Below are 18,518 nucleotides of genomic sequence, written 5' to 3'. Positions count from 1 at the left end.
ATTGAGGGAAAATGTAGGAGACGCTCTTAGAATATAATATACACTCAGTAAGTGGTAGCTCCTGGGCAAGGGAAGGAGCCTGGCAAGATACTACCATGAAGTAGTCTGGTCCCTGAACCAGCAGGATCCTAGGTTCTCATCTCGGCCCAACACTTTTGGGCTGTTTGCTTGCATGCTCAGTCATGTCTGACTCTTTGCGACTCTTTGGACTGTAGCTCACCAGGCTCTTCTCTCCATGGGATTTTCAGGCAGGAATACTGGAGTGGGTTGCCATTTCATCGTCCAGGGGATCTTCCTGACCCAGGGATCGAACCCACATCTTCTATCTCCTGTGTCTCCTGTGTCTCCTGCTCTGAAGGCAGATTCTTAACCTGCTGAGCCACTGGAGAAGGCTTTTGAGCTGTTTAATGCTAAGCAAATTATTTATTTATTTTTTGGTGTTCATGTTGGTCTTTATTGTAGATTTTACTATAGAGTAATAAAAATTGGATAATTAGAGAGACTGATTATAATGATTTTAATATATAATTAAAAACCCAACATGAATCAGCCATAGGTAAAAACCCAATTAAATGATAGAATATTGTTAGTAGTAACTAAAAACAATTCTAACACCCAAATGTTTACAGTGTTTGTTTTGCAGTGGTGGGATTCAGAACAATTTCACTTTTTTCATTTTCTAAATTTCCTCAAAAAATATTTACTATTTCATAATAAAAAATGAAGTATACTTCAAAAATTATAATAAAACTCTCATAAATTTAAATTCATGAATTTTAAAGTTGAATTAGATTTTTTGCTTGCTTGTTAAGCAAATTATTTAAATACTAAGTCATTCTACAGGAAAGGGAAATAGCAATACTAAAAATGTTGTTGTGAGAAGTAATTTTTGTAGTGCCTGGCATATAGTAGATACTCAATAAATGGTTCTGTTATTGCCTGTTATGTCCCTGTATGTCTGTAGGCGCTGTAGAAACATATGGAAGAAGCTTACAGGTTACCTTTAGACACTTAAAATCTTTTGAGGAGGACAAGGTCTCAAGATATACGAGTTTAAGTTTAGATAGTACAAATAGTAGTGAAGTCAGGTTCCACAACAGGGGTCCATAGGTGCCCCGGAGTTGAGTTAAAGTCTAGATAGCTCATATTTGTAGGGGTCAAGTAAGTCCTTCATGGCAACAATCACGGCAGCTCAGTTGAGTTTGAAGCGTGGGCAGGCAGAGATTAGAGCTGCAAGGGGAATTAGTTTGGGGGAAAGAAAGCAGGAGGATCGATGAATGCCATGAAGGTGGAAAAGCACAATTATACATGAATAAACTAGTAAGCCAATTCTGTTTCTTTAACGTATAAGGAACAGGGAAGGGGCATGATTAAGCCCTGACGGTTGCTGGGCAGTCATTGCCTGATGCTGCCCTGAGGGCTGTGATTCACTGAATCCTCACAACAGCCCCACAAGAAAAGCCTTAGTGCTGGCTCCACTGAATGTATAAGGGAATAGAACCTTAACAGTGCCTATACGTGAAACAGAAAGTGGTGTTGCTTTCCTGAGCCTGTAGAAGCCCTGTTCTGAGGCAGCTTGGTGAGTGGAGGGCTACACTTCTACCCCTGCTCACACCTCGCCCTCAGTCACTCGGGACACCTCAGCCTACACGAGTGCGTGCAGCAGTCCTGCTTAGTGTCTCAAAGCTGGGTGCTCTGGCTCTAGGGTCTGAGCTTTTAATCATGATACTACTACATGATACTTTTAATCATGAGAAAGGCATCTGGTCCTTTTTCCTGGAGAACCTTGAAATCCCCACTGAGGAATTTGAGCTTCATTTTTAAAGTAAAGGAGATACTGACTTTATTTTGAAGAAACATAGAAGCACACTTTGGCAAAGGTGAAGAATAGCAATCACATTTGCAAGGAAATATATCTTGATAGTATCATTGAGGGGAGCAGGACAGGAGATGGGATGAATGGATGATTTAGAGAGGGGAGATTGAGGCAGGAAGAGTGCCAGTCATTCAAGTAGGCACAGCTGACAGCATGAAATTGGGAGGAGACTTGAATGACACTTGAGATTAGAATTCACAAACCTTCTTGATCATTTCGGGCTTCCCTGGTGGCCCAGGTGGTAAAGAATCCTCCTGCAATGCAGGAGACCTGTGTTCAATCCCTGGGGTGGGAAGATTCCCTGGAGAAGGGAATGGCTACCCATTCCAGTATTCTTGCCTGGGAAATTCCATGGACAGAGGGGCCTGGTTAGCTATAGTCCTTGGGATGACAAAGAGTCGGACGCAGTTGAGCAACTGAGCATAGGAGGAACTCAGGCTTCAAAGAATATCATCACTACCATGCATAATACCTAAAATTCCACCACAGAAGATTAATTTACATTCCCAGCTGGCTCAGAGGTAAAGAATCCACATATGGGGAACCCAAGACATGCGGGTTCAATCCCTGGGTCAGGAAGATCCCCTGGAGGTGGAAATGACAGGCCACTCCAGTATTCTTGCCTGGGAAATCGCATGGACAGAGGAGCCTGGCGGGCTACAGTCCATGGGGTTGCAAAGAGTCAGACACGACTAAAAGACTGAACTGAACTGAACTGAACTGAAGAGCTTCCCAGGTGGCATTACTAGTAAAGAACCTGTCTGCCAATGCAGGAGACATTAGAGACACAGGTTCAATCCCTAGGTCTGGAAGATCCCCTGGAGGAGTGCATGGCAACCCACTCCAGTATTCTTACCTGAAAAATCCCTTGGACCCAGGAGCCTGGCTGACTACAGTCCATGAGGTTACAGAGTCAGACACAACTGAATCAACTTAGCAGCAGCAGCAGCTTAGGTAATTAAAAGGAGTTTGGGTTGTGTTAGATGTGACTGAGACGATCGGATTTTCAGCTGACTTTGTTATTTAGTCACTCAGTCATGTCCAACTCTTTGCAACCCCATGGACTGTAACCTGCCTCCTCCATCCATGGGACTTTCCAGACAAGAACACTGGAGTGGGCTGCCAGTTCCTCCTCCAGTAAGCTCACTTTAAGACTATGTAAAATGTAGAGAAATATTTGGGATTAGGTGTTTGAGATGGAAGAGCAAAGCCATGAGGTTGTGAGGAAGAATGGTATCAGGAGATGAAATAGTCTGAAGTGGAGGAGTTGCGCTGGGGATTATGAGAAACTACTCTCTTTCAGAGGCTATCAGTCTATAGAGCAGCTGCTGCCTTACAGTAATGGACTGGACAGGAATTTTATCACAGCAGATGAAAAGTCGAGCCGACGTGGTCACCTTTTGGAATAGATGGTTTCTTTTCTGCCAAGTCGAACCTTTTCTGGGAGTATTTGTGCTGAGTAAGCTCCCTGACCTTAGAGCAGGGCGGATAAATGCTATCCTTCACGAACATTCAACCCTTTTCCTTTCATGTCAGCAGAAGGAAATAAATCACTTATGTTAGTTTGAGTAATTGAAGAAGCTTTTCATTTCCAATTTACCCTGCTGCGTGTGACTAATTTGAGTTGATAATCACTATTACCCACGCACAGCTTTTCAAGGGAAGGACCATGAGTTGGAGAACATTATATTTCTATGAAAATTGGTGTAATGGCCTTGAACTTAAGCTTCCTAGTCTAACGTGAAACCTGAGAGTTAACGTGGTATTACATTTCCAGTAATGACTGTGTCCTTTTTCTTTCAGGCTTCCTTTAGGATTTTAATCATCCATACAGCCTCTATGAGAATGGTTGAACTTCCAAATTCCCTTAAGTTAAAAATTTAAATTCTATTGAACACTTTTGTAGAGTATTTCATTACTTTTACATTATGACTTGTGAAGTAATTTGTGATTCTAAGGGTTGAAAAAACTCTTGAAACAAGATTTTATGGTTAGTTAAAAAAATTTTTTTTTAACTTTTGAATAATCTCCTTCCTCACTAGCTTTATAATCTTAATATTCTTCCCTTTGTATATAACATGGAATAAATATAGAATGTACGAGCACCTGACATGTAAATTTATGCAGGGCAGAAAGATTAGTGGCTACACTCTCTGTTTATATGGGCTTCCCCAATGACTCAGCGATAGAGAATCCACCTGCAACGCAGGAGACGTGAGTTCCATCCCTGGGTCAAGATCTCCTGGAGGAGGAAATGACAATCCACTCCAGTATCCTTGCTGGGAAAATTCATGGACAAAGGAGCCTGGTGGGCTATGGTCCATGGGATCGCAGAGAGTCAGACATGACTGTGCACGTAGCACCTATGTTTGTGTCTGAAGTTGCTGTGATGACCAGACAATAAATAAAGATTCTGATCTTGCTTACATTTATCATTACAAAAATGCTCCACTATTCAAATCTTCCCTACAGTAGTAAATTTTAAGTAATGATCGATGTTATTAGAATCTGTGTTGATGAATATATATCAATGATAATATATTTTTAATGCTATAGATAGTTTAAAAATAAAAGAGATAATGTGATTGCCGGGGGAAGGATGGAGGGGGGATAGTTAGGGAGTTTGGGGTGGACATGTACTCTCTGCTATATTTAAAGTGGATAACCAACAAGGACCTCCTTTACAGCACATGGAACTCTGCTCAGTGTTATGCGGCAGCTTGGATGGGGGTTAGTTTGGGAGAGAACAGACACATGTGTATGTATGGCTGAGTCCCTTCACTGTTCACCTGAAATTATTACAACATTGTTAATTGGCTATACCCGAATACAAAATGAAAAGTTTTTTTTCTTAAAAAAAAAAAGAGAGATAATAACTCTTAACAATGTAAGAAAAATACTCGAGGATTTTTTTTAGAGGATTTTTTAATAGAACAAAATTATGCCAGTCTTGTTTCAATACCAAATAGTTTCTTCACTAAAATTCAGTAATGCTCTGAAATATTCATTAAGTGGGTTTCACCAACATTTTTTTTTTTAAACTTTACCTATTAGGCAGAATTTGGAAAAAAGAAGGCATAAACTTATATTTGATATTTTTGCTACTTGCAGTATTTTCATGTAAACTAACATGGCTTCAATCAAACTGGGAGTGGGGGATGTGATATAAAGAATTGTGAAGAAAACAATCAATTATCATTATAGAATGAATAAAACTTGATTCTGTATATATTTAGAAGTGCTTCTCAAAGCTATCAAGGCTGGAATAACTTGAGCGAGGAAAAAACAAATTTTGGTTGATGTGGCTGTAACTCCAGCAAAACAGATCTTTCACTGGATGAAAGACTGATTTCTATGCTAGGCAGAGAGACTCCATCTGCAATCGCCGTGGGTTGGATCCCTAGGTTGGGAAGATCCCCTGCAGGAGGGCATGCTACCAACTCCAGTATTCTTGCCTGGAGAATCCCTTGGACAGGGGAGCCTGGAGGGTTACAGTTCATGTGGTTGCAAACAGCTGGACACCACCGAAGCAACTGAGCATGCAGTGAACTGTAACAGCAATGCAGAAGTAAGTAACTCTTTGTTCCACCAAAATCTGAGAAGTGAAAGTCACTCAGTCGTGTTCGACTCTTTGTGACCCCAAGGATTCTACAGTCCATGGAATTCTCTAGGCCAGAATACTGGAGTGGGTAGCCATTCCCTTCTCCAGGGGATCTTTACAACCCAGGGATCGAACCCAGGTCTCCCTCTTTGTGGACAGATTCTTTACCAGCTAAGCCACCAGGGAAGCCCAAGAATATTGGAGTGGGTAGCCTTTCCCTTCTTCAGGGGATCTTCCTGACCCAGAAATCAAACTGAGGTCTCTTGCCTTGCAGGCAGATTCTTTACCAGCTGAGCTACTAGGGAAGCCCAAAATATGAGAACTTCCTGTCTTTTTCCCTCATGAAGTAACAACCCTGACCTTGCTCCTCTCTGTCTCTCTCTTTCTGCTGTTGCTTGTTTCCCAATGCTTGTCCTCACTTTAGTTCCTTTGACCTAGCTTTGCTGAGGTATAATTGACAAATAAAATTACATATATAGGGAATTGCCTGCTGGGCAAGTGGCTAAGACTCTGCACTTTCGCTGCTGAGGGCCTGGGTTCAATTCCTGGTTGGGGAACCAAGGTCCCACAAGCCACATGGTGTGGTGAAAAAGCAAATCACATATATAAAACAATACAGCATGATGGTTGATATGCATATATATTGTGAAATGAGTACCATAACCAAGTTAATTCCTACATCCATCACTTCACATACTGATGTGTGAACGTGTATATGTGATGGGAAAGTTTAAGACTATGCTTTAAGTTCAAGTGTAAGGTACAGCATTATTAACTACAGTCACCATACTGTGCATTATATCTGCAGAATTTATTCATCTTACGACCAAAGGGTTGTATCAGTTACCCCCAGCCTCTGGTAATCACCATTCTACTCTGTTTCTATGAGTTTGACCTTATTTTTTTTTTTTTAATATTCTACATGTAAGTGATATAACACAATATAATGTTTGCCTTGTCTGGCTTATTTTAGATAGGATAATATCTTCCACGTTCATCTATGTTGTCACAAATGGCAGGATTTCCTTCTTTCTCGTGACTGAATAATATTTTGCTGTTATGTATACATATTGGGGTAGGAAATGGCTCCAGTATTCTTGCCTGGGAAATTCCATGGACAGAGGAGCCCGGTGGGCTACAGTCCGTGGGGTTGCAAAGAGTGAGATGCAACTGAAGCAATTTAGCATGCGTGCACATATACACATAACATACATATACATATGCAACATATGTTGACTATTTATACAATTACCATTGCCAGATTGAAATATATCCTTTTTATTAGAGGAATTCATATCTCAATACCATGCTAACTTTCAGAATGTTAAACATACATTCATGATGAAGTCGCTCAGTCGTGTCCAACTCTTTGTGACCCCATGGACTGTAGCCCACCAGGCTCCTCCATCCATGGAATTTTCTAGGCAAGAGTACTGGAGTGGGTTGCCATTTCCTTCTCCAAGGGATCTTCCCAACCCAGGGATTGAACCCGGGTTTCCCGCATTGTGGGCAGACACTTTGCCGTCTGAGCCACCAGGGAATCCAAAAATTAACACAAAAATACATTCATTTTGTGTTAATACAACATTTTAAAATCTTTCAAAATCTCATTAATTAATATTTGGTGGGAGTTTCTTTTTTGTTTATTTCACCAAGATAAATTCCAATTTAGGTTCTTAGTTCAAAATAATTAGGTGTAGGCTATATTATCTTCTGTAGAATATCATGTCATTTCTACTAAATTGTGAAAAAAAATCATCTTTTAGTTGTATAATCTGAGTATGGCTCTTAATTTTCAGTCATCTAAAAGAGGGCTTCTATAAATAAATACCAAAGAAAATAATAAAATATTAAGCCATACTTATTTTATTTTAATAGACTTTTTCAATTAATTTTTTCATGACTGTTCCTAATTAATTCATTTTAAAATTCACTATAATTCTACATTTATAAAAATGATTTACTAAACATTTTAGAAGTTTTTTTCTCAATCACTTACTTTATATAGTCAGATTGAATAATTATCAATATATCATAATTCCAAATTGAACAATACTATATTTTTTTAACAATACTATATTTAAAGGATTAATGACTTTGGAGTTGTTTGGCATTAAGTGAAATTATGAATAACCTTGCTCTCTGTGCTCTGTTTGACATTTTCATTTCATCACCTATCAGGGAATCTATAAAAAAGAAAAGTGCAACTCAGCTGGATGTCTTTGAAGAATAATAATTTGAGATGAAAGTAAGTTGATAGTGTAGTAATTGTCTGGTGATAGCTTTCCCAGGAGACATCTTATGCAAAAATGATGGAGACCTGCCCATCACAGCACATGGAGTGCTGACGTTCTTGACTTTTTAATAAGAAGGCTTTTATCTTTTGTACCTGCTTCAGGACATGAATAGCTGTCATGCACTCCATCAAAAGAGAGGAGAACTGTCACTATGATTTACGAAATATGCATTGGTGTAAGAAAAAGCAAAATATTTTGAGCACTTAGAAATTACTTTTCTTGCTCTATTAGGCCTGGTTTCTACAGTGATTTATTTAAATTATGTTTAATAGTGTTAGAATTTTCCTATTGAGTTCATCAGTATGACTTCATCATTATAGAAAGCTCTTTGAATTATTAAAGAGACCCTGTGTGTGTGTGTCAGGAGTAAAAGATTGTGCATTTATGATTACCAGATTTTCAGTAGTATATAACAAAATGAAATACCTAGATAAAATGTAAATGTAGTCTTCACAAGTTTATCAGTAAGACAAAATTTCCTTATAAAGTTTTAAAACTTATTCCTAAAGGTTCATTAATTTAAATGAGTAAAATAATGGAGTAAAATGCACACTGAAGTTGATTTATTGGAAAAACAGAAGGTTTTCTTAAAGGCTTTTAGATTCCTGACAACTTGACAATGGAACCAGAGCCTTTAAATGTGTTAAAATACTGCAATGTTACTGCTTTTCTGCAACACTTTTGTTTCTAAATATTACTGCTTTACCAGGTGAAATTATGAAGGAAGGCTGTCAGATCTTTTTTACATCTATGTTTTCCCAGCAGGTGTTTCCTCCCATGGCATTTTATATGCTGATTTTTCTTTTCTTGCTGTCTTTCAATTTTAACTTTCCTTTTTAAAATACACAAGAGATTTCAAGATGATGTACATGAACACGCAGTGTGTGTATGTGTGTGTACATATATATATAAAGCATAGCTATACTTTAATCTGAATCATCTTTTAACACTAAAATTAAGAACCAAAATTGATTTTCTCCCTTGAGGATATTCACTATTTGAAATTATTCACATATTTCACTTCTGATGTTACTTGAAATGTCTTTAAGAACCTGTAGAACATATAAAAAAACATCTTCAGTGGTGGCAAGTCATCAAATTTTAAGGATGGTTGAGAGATGGGAACAAAGAATTTGTTTTTGAAGTAGCAGATAGGCATTCATACCCATATGTGATGAGAACAGGTAACTGATTGCTTCAGAAAATTCATTTTTGGTCCAAGTCAGGGATAGGCTATGAAAAACTTGGAAAAATGAAAAGGTAGGGAGGAAAGGGAGGGGCTGAAATTGATTATGATAGGATAGCAATTTGAAAAGAAAAGTTCAAAACTATTTCAGCAGTGGTTGAAAAACCTTTGAATTTTCAATGGTGACTGGAAAGGATGCAAACATTTGGAAGTAGTGGTGGCGCATGAAGTGCTGAAATTTTATATGATTTTAATTTGTACTTCTGAGTTCATATCTATATTGGGATTCAGAGTAAACAGCATATAAATCAAAACTGAATCTGATTAGTTCTTCCCAAGGCTCTTCCATTCACCTGGCATCAATCTGGACAAAAGCCTAATTCTCCAGCTTGCACCAGCCTGTTTGATTCTTACTAGGAAGACATCTTAGCCTTCTTAAGTTTCTGAAAACTCGAGTTGCATCAGTGCAGTTCAGTTCAGTTCAGTTCAGTCACTCAGTTGTGTCTGACGCTCGGCAACCCCATGGACTGCAGCACGCCAGGCTTCCCTGTCATCACTAACTTGAGTTGCATAGATGATGCTGAATCAAGGTGAGTCCAGAAAACATTAGCTTTGACGAGAGGAAGCAAAGTAATTTTATAAAGGAGGAAAGGAATTTAGATTCAGAGAGAGAGAGTCTCCATTCCAAATCAGAACTTTGGTTTACCTTGAAGAGTGAAAATGCTAGTTGCCCAGTCATGTCTGACTTTTTGTGACCCCATGGTCTATAGCCCACCAGGCTCCTCTGTCCATGGAATTTTCCAGACAAGAATACTGGAGTGGATTGCTATTCCCTTCTCCAAGGGATCTTCCTGACCCAGGGATCAAAGACTCGGGGTCTCCTGCTTGCAGGTGGATTCTTAACCAAGTGCTTCACCAGGGAAACCCATGGTTTTCACCTTAGAAAGATATAATCTGCAGAGGGATCAAAAATGATCATTTTGATACAAGCTGCTAGCTGAAATTTCATACTGATTATTCAATTTTCTCTGTCGTAACCTCATGAGATTGAGTGGTATGCTTGGAAGAGGTGTTCAAATTTCAGATTTAGGACACCTGGTCCTAATTTCAATTTTTTTTAATTGGAGAAAAATTTCTTTACACTGTTGTGTTGTTTTCTGTAGCACAATGCAAATCAGCCATAATTATACATATATCATCTCTCTTTTAAGCCTCCCTCTCCTCCCCTCATGTGACTCCCTAATTTTAATCCTGACCCCAAATTATTTGTGGTCAAGACAAATTAATTCAAGAAAATGGTGTTTTTCTCATTTTCTAAATGGCTATTTTGAATTAGACAGGTACTAGTGCCTCTATTTTATAAATAAGGTATTTAAACAAGCAAGGCTCTTCTGTCGGTGGGATTTCCCAGGTAAGAATATTAGAGTGGGTAGCCATTCCCTGCTCCAGGGGATCTTCCCAAGCCAGGGATCAAACCTGGATCTCGTGAATCGCACCTGCATTGCGTCTGAGCCACCAGGGAAGTCCCTTAAACAAGCCAGCCACAGCAAAATGAGTCGTCCAACATCATAATGGGTTTAAGACATGAAGGTAGGCTTGGAAGGACACAGCTTTTGTCACGTAAAATGCTGCTTCTCAGTGAGGTAATACCACAAAAACTTTCTTTCCATTTTTCTAAAATCATGCAAAAAAGAGGTTATTGTGCTATTAAATAGAAAAGACTTTCCTCTCAGTGAAACTGAACAATTCTAGAGGAAAATGCTTTTTCAGCTCTACAAGATAAACCAGAAAACTTGATGCTTAGTTTTGAAGTGAAGGACTGGTATGCTTTTTATTACCCTTTAGTTGGTTCAAACACTTCCACTGACTTACAGCTCAAATGTTTACTTTGTTCATCACGGTGAAAATCCTAAATTTCAAAAGATTATATTAAAGACAGTCTTCTAGCCATCTGGAAATCATATACTAAAACCTTAGTGAAACGGGTTCCATTTTGGGGAATAGTTTTGTGCCCAATGTTTAATCCTAACAACATTTGAGGCCCTGCTCTGTGCAAAGCATTATAGGTTGTTCATAATAATTGCAATAACAGTGTTGCATATAAAAATATGACATAATGCCCCAGACATCACTCACTGTAGACACAGATTCTAGCTAGTAGGATGTTTTCATGTTTGCTTGCATGCTCTAAACTTCATGCTCTAGACAATAGACAGGTTATTTCATCTTAAAACATAATTACACACAGAAAAAAAATCCGTGGAATATACACAAACATCAGCAATTGCCAATATTTTTTCTAAGTCTGTGTATTTTTTTGTCAGTAATAAAGATATTTTATCACATATAACTCCCTTTTTTTGTTCCAAAATCTTCTTGACTTGATTTTTCTTACTTGAAAATTCTTCTAACATTTTCCTTAAAAAAGAAAACAACAGATAAGGACTGTGGCTAGTCTCAGTCTTTCCACAGCTAGAATGCTTTTTTCCTAATCTTGTATCAATCTTCTATGTTGAGAAATGTGAGTTAAACAAGATTTTTTAAAACAGAAACACACTACCATATATAAAATAGGTAACAGCAAGGACCTACTCTGTTAGCACCGGGAACTACATTCAGTATCTTGTAACCTATTACATATTATAACCTATAATGTATATATTAGGTATATATTATAACCTGTAATGGAAAAGAATCTGAAAAAGGATATGTATGTGTGTGTATAACTGAATCAGTTTGCTGTACACCTGAAACTAACGTAAAATGGTGAATCAACTATACTTCAATTTTTTTTAAAAGCAAGGGTGAAAATGATTTTTTAAAAATCCAATATTTGTTTTGTTTTTTATAAAAAGAGGACAGAAAAACAAAAAATCTATACTTCAAAATGCAAGACACTAATAAGTATCTTTTAGTCTCTTCAGCTGTCTCAAAAGTGACTGGCAGACTTTCTCCAAAGAGCCCTAAGCATTCTATCATCTTACACGTTCTGGCTTGTTGCACTATGGAAAAAGGAAAGGCTAGCATTGTTTTAGGAAGAAGAACTACTTACAACGTCTGTGACATTGAGCTCTTTTAAGTGCAGTGCTATGAGACAGTACATTTTACTATTTCCTATACACCGTGCTGTTGTTTAGTCACTACCTTGTGTCCAGCTCTTCTGTGACCCCGTGGACTGTAGCCCGCCAGGCTCCTCTGTCCCTGGGATTTCCCAGGTAAGAATACTGGAGTGGGTTGCCATTCCCTTCTCCAGGGGATCCTCCTGACTCAGGGGTTAAACCTGCATCTCTGCACTGGCAGGCAGATTCATGACCAGGGAGCCGCCAGGGAAGCCCTATACACTAGCTAAACCATTTGATATATATTATGTGTGTGTGTATGTGTAAATTTTAAACATAGCAGTTTGCTAACTTTCATAAAAATTTTGAATCTGGGATCCCTTAATCAAGAATGTAACATTTACCATATTTTTCTTTGGGAAAAAAATCAACTTGAATTATTATTATTAGCTTATATAATAACAAAATAAAATTTTATACAACTTTATGTTAACAAAGCATTGCCAATGAAGGGCTTTTTTTCTTCTTTGTCTACATCACTCTCCCTTTCTCTCCTTCATTTTTCCTTCCTCCACTCCCCCAGTTTTTTTGACATTTAGTTAACATGTAACATTGTTTTAGATATTCTGTATAATTATTTGATACATATGTGTATATGTATGCTGCTGCTGTTAAGTCACTTCAGTCGTGTCCGACTGTGTGCGACCCCAGAGACGGCAGCCCACCAGGCTCCCCCGTCCCTGGGATTCTCCAGGCAAGAACACTGGAGTGGGTTGCCATTTCCTTCTCCGATGCATGACAGTGAAAAGTGAAAGTGAAGTCACTCAGTCGTGTCCGACTCTTCGCGACCCCATGGACTGCAGCCTACCAGGCCCTTCTGTCCATGGGATTTTCCAGGCAAGAGTACTGGAGTGGGGTGCCATTGCCTTCTCCGGTGTATATGTATATATGTACATATATAGCAAAATGATGACCATATAACTATAATTTTGGGGGTTTTGCTATAGAGTTGTAACAATTTTTTATATTTTTTTGAATATAAACTGTGGGAAATTCTGAAGGAGATGGGAATACCAGACCACCTGACCTGCCTCTTGAGAAACCTGTATGCAGATCAGAAAGCAACAGTTAGAACTGGACATGGAACAACAGACTGGTTCCAAATAGGAAAATGACTACATCAAAGCTGTATATTGTCACCCTGCTTATTTAACTTTTATGCAGAGTACATCATGAGAAACGCTGGGCCGGAGGAAGCACAAGCTGGAATCAAGATTGCCAAGAGAAATATAAATAACCTCAGATATGCAGATGACACCACCCTTTTGGCAAAAAGTGAAGAAGAACTAAAGAGCCTCTTGATGAAAGTGAAAGAGGAGAGTGAAAAAGTTGGCTTAAAGCTCAACATTCAGAAGACTAAGATCATGGCATCCGGTCCCATCACTTCATGGCAAGTAGATGGGGAAACAGTGGAAACAGTGTCAGACTATTTTTTTGGGCTCCAAAATCACTGCAGATGGTGACTGCAGCCATGAAATTAAAAGACGCTTACTCCTTGGAAGAAAAGTTATGACCAACCTAGACAGCATATGGAAAAGCAGAGACATTACTTTGCCAATAAAGGTCCGTCTAGTCAAGGCTATGGTTTTTCCAGTAGTCGTGTATGGATGTGAGAGTTGGACTATAAAGAAAGCTGAGTGCTGAAGAATTGTAGCTTTTGAACTGTGGTGTTGGAGAAGACTCTTGAGAGTCCCTTGGACTGCAAGGAGATCCAACCAGTCCATCCTAAAGGAGATCGGTCCCGGGTGTTCATTGGAAGGTTGATGTTGAAGCTGAAACTCCAATACTTTGGCCACCTGATGCAAAGAGCTAGCTCATTTGAAAAGACCCTGATGCTGGGAGGGATTGGGGGCAGGAGGAGAAGGGGATGACAGAGAATGAGATGGTTGGATGGCATCACCAAATCAATGGACATGAGTTTGGGTAGACTCCGGGAGTTGGTGATGGACAGGAAAGCCTGGTGTGCTGCAGTCCATGGGGTCACAAAGAGTCGGATACAATTGAGCGACTGAACTGAACTGAACTGAACACTTTATCAGACCTATGATTTGTGAATATTTTCTTTCATTCCACAGGTTGCCTTTTCACTTTGTTTATGGTTTCTTTTGTTGTTCAGAAGCTTTTTATCTTCATTTAGTCTCACTTATTTTTGCTTTTGTTATCTTTGTTTTTGGTGTCAAGTTAAAAAAATCATTACCAAGACTGATATGAAGGCACTTTATGCCTATGTTTTCTTCTAGAAATTTTATGGTTCAAGTCTTGCTTTCAAGTCTTTAATCCATTTTGAGTTGATTTTTGAATATGGTTCAAGATAAGGGTCCAGTTTTATTCTTTTGTATACAGCCTGTTCAATTTTCCTAATACCACTTATTGAAGAAACTGTCCTTTCCTCAGTGTATATTCTTGGCTCCTTTCTTGTAAATTACTTCACCATATGTGCATGGGTTATTTTCTGGGCTCTCTCTGTTCTGTTTGATTGGATTATGTGTCTCTTTATGCCGATACCATACAGCTTTGATTACTGTAGATTTGTAATATGGTTTGAAATCAGAGGGCACGGTGCCTCCAGCTTTGTTTTTTTTCTCAAGATTGCTTTGACTATTCAGGGTCTTTTGTGGGTCAATACAAATTTTAGGATTATTTGTTCTACTGCTGTGAAAGATACCATTGGAATTTTGACAAGGGTTGCATTGAGTCTAGATTCAGTGTCTTGGGTAGCATGGACATTTTAACAGTATTAATTCTTCCAGTCAATGAACACAAAATATCTTTCCACTAATTCATGGCTTCTTAAGTTTCTTTCATCAATGTCATAATTTTCAGTGTATATGTTTCACCTCTATTGTTAAATTTATTCCTATGTTTTTAATTCTTTTTTAAATTTAAATTTATATCCTTTTAATTGGAGGATAATTGATTTACATTATTGTATTTGTTTCTGTTATATATCAACTATTTTATTCTCTTTGATTCAATTAGAAATGGAATTGTTTTCTTAATTTCTCTTTCTTATAGTTTGTTATTAGTGTATAAACGTGTAACTTATTTTTTAATATTGCTTTTGTATCCTGCAACTTTACTGAATGTATTTATTATTTCTAACAGTTTTTGGTAGACTCTTTAGCATTTTCTTTATATAACATTATGACATCTGCAAATAGAGACAATTCTGACTTTTTTTCTTCTTTCTTCTTTTTTTTTTTTTTGACTGCCTGTTGTGGCTTGGACTTCTGGTACTGTGTAGAATAAAAGTGGCAAAAGTTTCAGATCCTAGTAGAAAATCCTTCAGTTTTTCACCATTGCACATTTTAACTATGGCTTGTCATATATGTTTTAGCACATACACCGTGTTCAAGTGGGCTTTATTCCAGGTATAAGGACGTTTCAGCATCCACAAAGCAAGCCTTCATTTGTCTTTGTTTAGGCCATCGTATGTCCCAATTTGCCTGGGACACTTTTACTTTATGCTTGTTTTCTTAGTGTAATTAAAAATAGTGCCCCCTCAGATAAGCTCATGAAAACATGTTCAACATCATTAGTCATTAGGGAAATGCAAATTAAAACCAAAATAAGATACACAGTCACTAGAATGGCTAACGTAAAAAACATTGATCATAACAATTGTTGGTGAGCATATGGAGAAAGTATAATTTTAATACAGGGCTATGTGACATGAAAGTGTCAGTCACTCAGTCGTGTCCATCTGACTCTTTGCAACCCTTGGGACTGTAGCCCACCAGGCTCCTCTTTCCATGGGATTTCCCAGGCAAGAATACTGGAGTGGGCTGCCATGCACTCCTCCAGGGGGTCTTCCTGACTCAGGGATCAAACCAGCGTCTCCTAAGTCTCCTGCCTTGGAAGCCAAGTTCTTTACCACTAGCACAACCTGGAAAGCTCTCCTTAACACGGGACCTCTAGGAGATTCCTAATAGCCTCTTAAAAACTGAAATGCGTCTACCATATCACCCAGCCATTCCACATGGAGATGCTTATATAAGAATGAATACATATGTTTGTACCAAAACTTTTACAAGAATGTTCATAGCAGCTTTATTTATGATAACTCCAAACTGGAAACCCAAACATCCAACAATAGGAGAATGAATAAACAATCATGATTTAGCCATACAATGGAATATTACTCAGAAATCCATATGAAAAAAATTGTTGATACATAACATACAATGTTTAAGAATCACTATGTGGAAAAAACTCAAACAAAAAAGAATGTAGTGTATGATTCTTGAAACAACACATTAACAAAATGAATTTTAAAAGCATATTATCATCTCAATAGATGCAGAAAAGACCATTGACAAAATCCAACCTCCATTCATGATAAAACTCTCAGCAAACAGTGTATGCTGCTGCTAAGTCACTTCAGTCGTGTCCGACTCTGTGTGACCCCATGGACTGCAGCCTACCAGGCTTCTCCGTCCCTGGGATTCTCCAGGCAAGAACACTGGAGTGGGTTGCCATTTCCTTCTCCAGTGCATGAAAGTGGAAAGTGAAAGTGAAGTCGCTCAGTCGTGTCCGACTCTTAGTGACCCCATGGACTGCAGCCTACCAGGCTCCTCCATCCATGGGATTTTCCAGGCAAGAGTACTGGAGTGGGGTGCCATTGCCTTCTCCCAAACAGTGTATAGAGGAAACATATTCAACATAATAAAGGCCATATATGACAAGCCCACAGCTAAAATATGCAATGGTGAAAAACTGAAAGCTTTTCTACTAAGATCTGATTCTGTCAATATAAAATTCTATAAAACACAAATGTAACAGAAACCAGATGAGTGGTTGTCTGAAGATAGGGAAGGTAGGGGTGAAAGGAGAAGTTACAAAGAGATACAAGGAAACTTTTTGAGATGGTGAATATTTTTATTATTTTGTGGTGAATAGTTTCACAGGTATATGCCAAAACTCATCAAACTGTAAATTTATTTTTTTATTTTATTATTTTTAAAATATGGAGTGCTCCACAAATTCATGTCATGCCTGCACAAGGCTCATGCTAATCCTTTCTGTACAATTTTAGTATATGTGCTGCTGAAAGGAGCACAAACTGTAAATTTAAATATGCACAGTTTATTGTATATCAATATACCTCAACTGGCTGTTAAAAAGTAATGCCACCTTTCATTCTCAAAAATATTTCAGTTTAGGGAATTCCCTGGTAGTCCAATGCTTAGGATTTGATACTCTTACTGCTGGAGCCCCACTTTGATGCCTGGTTGGGAAACTAAGATCCCAGATGCTGAGCCAAATACATTTTTTTTTTTTTTTTTTAAAAAGGAACATATCTGAGCTTTGTTGGTCATACTCTATTCCTTAGTCTGGGTACTGATCTTATAGATTTTTTTAATCTGGTTATTTCATAATAAATCTATTTCATAGATATATTCAGTTTTTGAAAATCCACTTATGATCCACTTTTCTATATATGTATTAAACTTCAAGCCAAACTTCCCCCATAAAAGGACCTGAAAGAATGTCTGAGGGAAACATGCAGAAAGTGTCCCAGCTGGACAATAAGTTATAGGCTGACCCTATTCTTTGCCTGGAGAAGGAAATGGCAACCCACTCCAGTATTCTGGCCTGGAGAATTCCACGGACAGAGGAGCCTGGCAGGCTACAGTCCATGGGGTCGCAAGAGTTGGACACGATTTAGCGACGAGAGAGAGAGAGAGAGAGAGAGAGAGATTCTTTGTATTTTTATTTTTTCTACTGTAGAGAAAAGAAAAGTAAGATTTAGGAACAGCTTTCAAAAGGCCACAGAAATATTCAATATTTCAGTGTAGACTTCAGCTAGGTTTTGTTTCCTGAAAAATCTAGGTGCTTTTCTGTGCCTTTCAGCTCAGTGAAAGAACTGGCTTATCTTTAATGAAGGTTTGTTATGTTACATAATAATTAGCCTTATTTTTTTATAGTCACTACTTATATGCATTTATATTATAACGCTTGATGATTTACGTTATATTCCTTCAGAGCTGAAGAATAATATTCATTTCCATTTTTATAGCAGGTTTTGGAACACAAAGCAACTGACCCCTTGTCAGTTAGTACGACAGCACCGATATGGTTGTCAAGACAAGGAACTATATTTAAAAAGATTTTAAGGCAATGAGAGACCTCCCTACTGGTGGAGAATGTAATTCTGATTATAGAATGAGATGACTAATAGAGAAAATAATGCCTTCACTAGCATTTCGAAGTACAGTGAATACTTAAGGAAAAACTCCATGAGCTGATGTGGATTCTTATGTGTCTTGGTGGCACCACGTGTGTGCTCAGTCATGTCTGACTCTTTGTGACCCTTTGGACTATAGCCCGCCAGGCTCTGTCCATGCGATTCTCCAGGCAAGATTCCTGGAGTGGGTTGCCATTTCCTCCTCCAGGGGGTCTTCCTGATGCAGGGATTGAAGTCTCCTGTATCTCCTGC

At 38.3% G+C, this 18,518-nt stretch overlaps 1 pseudogene; it reads right to left on the bottom strand.

The window, feature by feature from the left end:
* Window positions 1-17,039: 17,039 nt before the first annotated feature.
* Window positions 17,040-17,138, bottom strand: LOC113891925 (annotated as a pseudogene).
* Window positions 17,139-18,518: the final 1,380 nt, after the last annotated feature.

Source organism: Bos indicus x Bos taurus, chromosome 4 (assembly GCF_003369695.1).
Source record: "Bos indicus x Bos taurus breed Angus x Brahman F1 hybrid chromosome 4, Bos_hybrid_MaternalHap_v2.0, whole genome shotgun sequence".
Lineage (NCBI taxonomy): Eukaryota > Metazoa > Chordata > Mammalia > Artiodactyla > Bovidae > Bos > Bos indicus x Bos taurus.
This window is presented reverse-complemented; position numbering and strand designations above follow the sequence as displayed.